This window comes from Aotus nancymaae, unplaced genomic scaffold (assembly GCF_030222135.1).
Source record: "Aotus nancymaae isolate 86718 unplaced genomic scaffold, 86718_ANA_hifiasm-v0.15.2.pri h1tg000049l, whole genome shotgun sequence".
Lineage (NCBI taxonomy): Eukaryota > Metazoa > Chordata > Mammalia > Primates > Aotidae > Aotus > Aotus nancymaae.
The window spans coordinates 15,840,345-15,846,891 of record NW_026988463.1 but is presented as its reverse complement, the minus strand read 5'-3'; the positions used below and the strand labels follow the sequence as shown (position 1 = coordinate 15,846,891).

Genomic DNA, 6,547 nt, shown 5'->3' with positions numbered 1-6,547 from the left:
TGTCCTTGGTTTTGTAAAATGTGTATGGTGCAGATCATTGATTGACCCAAAGGAGAAAGGGTCTTAAAGTCCTTATGTTATTTAAATATAAAGAAATGACAGGCCTGGTGTGGTGGCTCACGCCTGTAACTGGGAGGCTGAGGCTGGTGGATCAGTTGAGGTCAGGAGCTCCAGACCGGCCTGACCAACATGGTGAAATGCTGTCTCTATTAAAAATATAAAAATTAGTCAGGTGTGGTGGCAGGTGCCTGTAGTACCAGCTACTCAGGAGGCTGAGGCAGGAGAATGGCTTGAATCCAGGTGGCGGAGGTTGCAGTGAGCTGAGATTGCACCACTGCACTCTAGCCTGGGCGACTGAGTGGGACACGTCTCAAAAAAAAAAAAAAAATTTTTTTTTGTGATTTTTGTTTTTGTTTTTGTTTTTTTGAGACAAAGTCTCCCACTTGTCTCCCAGGCTGGAGTACAATAGCGTGATATTGGCTCACTTCAACCTCTCCCTCCCTGGTTCAAGCGATTCTTCTGCCTCAGCCTCCTGAGTAGCTGGTATTGCAGGCATCTGCCACCATACCTGACCAATTTTTGTATTTTTGGCAGAGATGAGGTTTCACCATTTTGGCCATGCTGGTCTGGAACTCCTGACCTCAGGTGATCCCCTAGCCTCACTCTCCGAGAGTGCTGGGATTACAGGCATGAGCCACCGCATCTGGCCTTTTTGTGATATTTTTTAGATCATCAGCTATTGTTAGGGTTAGTGTATTTTATGTGTGGCCTAAGACAAGTTTCCTTCTTTTAATATTGCCCAGGGAAGTCAACAAATTGGATATCCCTGCTTTACGTCAAGAAAAAAAAAGGCAGTGTACATTTAGAATGCCTAAACACACTACCAGCCATGCAAAAAACATGAGACTGGTAACTTCCAATCTTTTTTGAAGCAGTGGAATCCCCTGGTGATATCTGAGGGGTGTGGTTACCTCTTGGAGGAGGTTGATGGTTTCTAAAGATTATTATTTTTTACTGAAATATTGTCAATGTCACTGACCTTTTCATTATTTCAACTATTATTATTCCAGGGCATCAGTTTTCCACCTAATGATTTGTACACTGGGCATGACGTTCCTGGCATTTTGTGGATACTCTTCACTGTTGTATTTATGGGAGTTTCTATGGTTGGCCTTTTCCTCCGAAAAATTTGCTTCTGTGTGAGTATACTAACACAGAAAGGTAAAGTATACTTTACCTTTCATGACAGTAAAAATGTGGTTGTCTGGGGACTGAACCTCCTTCTGAATAAAAGCACTAATCCCACAATGCTTTTTATATTCAAGGGAAGAGGAAGTACGTTTTATTTTTACGACCTAGATAATTACCTGCCATTCGGGACTGCCTTTCTCCTTTTTTTTTTTTTTTTTTTTTGAAATGGAGTCTGACTCTCTGGCCCAGGTTGGAGTGTGGTGGCACAATCTCAGCTCACTGCAACCTCTGCCTCCTAGGTCCCAGTGAGACTCCTGCCCCAGCCTCCCAAGTAGCTGGAACTGCAGGCATGTACCACTATGCCCGGCTAATTTTTGTATTTTTGGTAGAGACAGGATTTCACCATTTTTGTCAGGCTGGTCTTGAACTCTGAACTCAGGTGATCCACCTGCCTCGGCCTCCCAAAGTGCTGGGATTACAGGTGTGAGCCACCACACCCTGCCGCATTTAACAGTCTCTACCCTACTTAGTCCCGAGCAGAGAATTGTCAATACAAGTTGGGGGAAGTTTTCTCTTTTTTTTTTTTTTTTGACAGTCTGGCTCTGTCACCCAGCCTGGAGTATAATGGTGTGATCTCGGCTCACTGCAACCTCTACCTCATGAGTTTAAGTGATTCTCCTGCCTCAGCTCCCAATGAGCAGCTGGAATGACAGGCGGTCACCACCACACCCAGCTAATTTTTGTATTAGTAGAGTTGGGGTTTCACCATGTTTGCCAGGCTGGTCTCAAACTCCCAATCTCAAGTGATCCACCCACCTCAGCCTCTCAAAGTGCTGGGATTACAAGCGTGAGCCACCATGCCTGGGGAGGGGATGTTTTTTGATGTACCACTTCTGATTTTAACTAAATTACCTGTGAGTTAAAATCAGAAAAATCAAATTCTATAAAGAACTTGCAAGATGTTCTTTCAGGCTGGGTGTGGTGGCTTTTTCAGGTCACCTCTTCTGCAAGAAAGGCTCTTGACAACTGGGTAAGTTTTGTTTCTTTGTTTTCCTTGCTTTTGGGCATAGTCTGCCAGGTGAGGACATGGATGTATTTTTCTCCCCACAGTTCTGTGCTCAAGCCTCGGAGGGGGAGACGGCAGAGAGCAAGGCTTCCTACAAGCAGCACAGGTAGGTCATTGTGATGGATTTTTTTTCTTTTTGAGCCGGAGTCTCCGTCACTCAGGCTGGAGTGCAGTGGTGAAATCTCAGCACACTGCAACCTCCACCTCCCGGGTTCAAGCAATTCTCTGTGTCAGGCTCCCAAGTAGATGGAATTAAAAGCATGTGCCACTACACCTGACTTTTTTGTATTTTTAGTAGAGACAATTTCTCCTTGTTGGTCAGGCTGGTCTCAAACTCCCGACCTCAGGTGATCTGGCCACCTCAGCCTCCCAAAGTGCTGGGATTGCAGGCTTGCGCCACCGCGCTCAGTTGTTATGGTCATTTTTAAGGATGTTTTTGTTTTAAGATGAAGCTTCAAGTGTCTAGTAAAGAACGTGGTGTTTTAATTCTTTTTCAAGTCAGTTCTTTCTCTGTCTTCTAGATGGGAAATGAGGAGAATGAGGAGAGTGCCAGGGAGACACATGAGTGAGGGGCCAGCCCAGAAACACCTGTGCCTGAAGAACGCTTTCTGGCGAGGTAGGAGCTCCCGTGAAGGCAGCCGCTTAGTTTCTGCTGCACAGTCCACATACCCTGCTTCTCCTTTTGGGGGTGAGGGCTCAGGTGGGGTAATTGTCATGTCTCCTGGAAACAGTTCCTAGCACTTATGAAGAGAACAGTTGTCCTGCTGGGGGACAGGACCCCATTTTTCTCAAGTGCCCTGACTGAATGGCTCTTGGCTAGTCCTGTGTGAATGATTGAGCTGAGACCCCTCCACTGACTGTGGACTTTGCCCCCCACTGATGCCTTGGTTAGTTTTAACTGTGAAGACGAGCCTACAAGGCAAATGGGCCAGCTCCCCTTCCCACCTTGAGTCAGTGTGAAGGCTTTGTTTTTCTTTCATTTGAGAAAAGTAACAACGATAACATTTTAGAATGGGAGCTGTAAGTGCTGATGAGAGCAGAGATTTTCAGGTGATGTCTTCATGGATCTATAAAACAGTACATGAGATCTGCTTTAAGAAAAGAAGCATTTATTTGTACTTTTTGGAACTTCCTTCATTCCTTTTGCTTATTTAAATTGTTTATTGTGAACTATATAACTCCTTTAGTAAGCTAAATTTCTATGTAATCTTACTCTAACATTTGAAGTGTGACCCTAAAACTTTCCAGTTGATTTCTTTCTTTCTTTTTTTCTTTTCTTTCCTTTTCGTTTTGAAAACCTTGCTCAGTCACTGAGGCTGAAGTGCAGTGGCACAATTTTTGCTCACTGCAACCTCCACCTCCTGAGTTCAAGCAGTTCTTCTGCCTCAGCCTCCCAAGTGGCTAGGATTACATGTGCCTGCCACCATGCCTGGCAAATTTTTTCTTTTTGTATTTTTAGTAGAGACAGAGTTTCACCATGTTGGTCAGGCTTGTCTCTAACTCTTGACCTCAAGTGATCTGCCCACCTCAGCCTTCCAAAGTTCTCGGATTACAAGTGTGAGCCACCGCATCCGGCCCCCATTTAATTTCTGTAGCGCTTACCTTTTCTCATGACCGTTAGTCTCTTTATGTTCATTTCTGTTCATAAATATTGACAATGCCTGGTGAGATATGGAGGTTAGATTCACTATGAATCTGCAGGATTTTAAATGCCCCTACAGCTTGAAGAAAAGGAGCAGTGCTGCTCCTGTCCTGGCCCTATAGATGTTCTTCCCATCCATGGCTGTTTCTATTTTAATTTGGAGTCTGTGCTCACATGATGGGTGATTTCCTTTGATGTGTACTGGGAACCCTGATTTAAAGCTCATTTCCAACTGGTTAGAGCCCGACTTGTCCACAGCCTGTTGAGAGTTAAGAAAACCCCTGGACCAGGACTCTGCAGTATCTTCCTCAAGGCTCAGGCCCAGAGGGCTCCAGGGTCCTCTGATGCATCTGGTCAATTAACCCTGTGCCTCTGGTAAGGGACCTGAGTGTGGCAAAGAGGGTGAGATGGCAGCAGAAGGCGTGGAGGGTTTCTTATTCTGCACAGAACATGCGAGTGAGATTTAGCCCCATTCCCTTCTCTTGCCCTTAGCAGATGCAGGACCTCATTCGGTTCCCGTGAGGAACAGCAGCTGCGTCCCAAGTGAAAACACAGAGAAGACAAAGGTAAATGCTGGGGTCATTTTCACTGTGCCTGTATCAGGACACTGTAGTCTTTTCCTCCATCATCCTCTCCTGGCCTGGCCTCTGCTCTGTAGGTTCTGTGATACCTTTTCTGTCTGGACTTTTTCAGAAGCAAAATTTTTCCCATAAGCTTTCTGGCTTCTTCATTCCCAGCTAGTCATCTTGAGTGGCACCTCCAGAAGCCATAAATGCTTAGGGACTGAGGGCTGAAGGGCTTTTACTGTTCTGTTTCTGGAAATAACAGGAATTCCACTGACTTCCACTTTCATGGGTCTCATGGCCCAGTGAACGCTGACTGATCTGTTACTCAAGGTGTTGTGGGGTCTATTTCTGAATTATGTGGGGTTTTCTTTTATTTTGCTGTGATTTTGTTTGTTTTTTTCTACAAGGTAGGTGATCAACATTTCAAATATCTGCTGTATTCCCAGAAGTGATGAAAGTGAAAACTCATTAATCCAGCATTAATATGTGCTTTGTGCAATTTTGAATGCTCTTCGTCAAGGTCAATTTCATAGTTCATCACACTCCCATTCCTGTTGGTAACTGTGTTGTGCAAAAACGCCTTCACCCCCATGTGGCGGTGCCCTGATCTAACATTCTAAGTGTCAGAGTCTCCATATTTGTAATAAAAAAATGCCTCGATTGTGAGTTAGTGAAAGTGAATGTAACCTATTACCCACAGTGACAATTCCCAACTAATGCCTTAAATGATGCTCAGCTGTGGGGGTTCTCGTCTGGCCTCTGTACCTTCAACAGCTGCCGAGTCCTATGATTACACATGATGGGAACTGTACACTTGAAATTAAACACATTTCTAAAACTTGCTTTTTTCAGAAGTCCCACCTCATTATTCCCTGGACAAAAGTATTATTTATGTCATAATGCACTTAAAATTTGTATTACCTGGGAGTTAAAAGAAATACTCTAGCCATGCCTAACTGACTTCTGTATGTCAGATTCTTCTGTCAGAAAACCCTCTCCCAGTTTCCCTGCTTACACATTTCCCAGAGCCATCTGTGCTCATGGAGGGCACCCCCAGAGTGAAGAAGAGCCTTTGTCAAGAAGGGAATCAGAGGGAAAATGAGAGGGTCCTGCAGGCAGAGCTGGAATAGACTTCCACTCTGCCTCCTGCAAGCTCTGTGACCCTGGGCACATGTTCTTCTTCCTTGGGGAGCCTCTGTTTTCTTAAGATTTGGAGCAGGGTGGTCACACTGACTTGCAGAATTTTGAGAATCAGAGACGGAACATAAAAGGCCTGGAGAACATTCTGCAAAAAGAAGCTGTAACACATGTGTGGACAATGGGCTTTTCATACCTCTCTTACTCGCTGTTTATCTGACGCAAAGAACATACTCTGGTGATGGCGATGAGGGAGGAATGAGGATGGACAGAGACACTCCTGTGTCTGAAAGATGCTTCTTCCTTACTGTGCTATGACTCTGTCTTCCCTGGGGCAGGCCCCCAGCCTGCCTACATTTGCAGACAGACGCAGTGGCATGTGGAGAAAACAGTTTGTCCCAATGACTCTTCTTCACTCCCCAGCTGTCAGTGGTACTTAGTGGAAGGGTGACTTCATGACACTGATGCTGCTGTTGTGAAACCTGGAGGACAGAAAGGTGCAAAAAACTATCAGCAGCAACATAAGGTGCAGCCTGTGTTGGCGTTGGTGGTTCTGTCTGTCAGATTCATACATTTCAAAATAATTCTTCCTTCTGCCTACAGGTTAATTTGGCTGCAGCACAGCAACATCATTGCTCAGGATTGCTCTACTCGCCCTACCTCATGGCTGATGCTTCAAGACCACTGATGGCTTGGCGGCCACATCCTCCGTCTGGGTGTCACCTGGGACTACAGACACCTACACACAAAAGTCTTCTGGCACCTCTACCACCATTAGCCAATGATTTTCTGAGTCTGTACACAACTCCACCCGAATGTCTTCTGGCACCCCTGCCAGCTTCAACAGATGATGAGTTTTCAAGACCACAGACACCTGCACATGAGTGTCTTCTATTACCTCTACCACCTTTAGCGAATGATTTTCTGAGTCTATATGCAACTCCA

The 6,547-nt window shown here is 45.2% G+C and overlaps 1 long non-coding RNA gene across 2 annotated transcripts; it reads left to right on the top strand.

Moving 5' to 3' along the window:
* Positions 1-758: 758 nt before the first annotated feature.
* On the top strand, positions 759-6,547 carry LOC135269034 (uncharacterized). Of its 2 annotated transcripts, none has more exons than XR_010337368.1 (5): positions 759-1,199; positions 2,302-2,363; positions 2,779-2,873; positions 4,395-4,465; positions 6,206-6,547. It is a non-coding gene; the product is annotated as an uncharacterized LOC135269034 (long non-coding RNA). The 2 variants fall into 2 exon arrangements; XR_010337367.1 differs by having other exon boundaries at positions 4,392-4,465.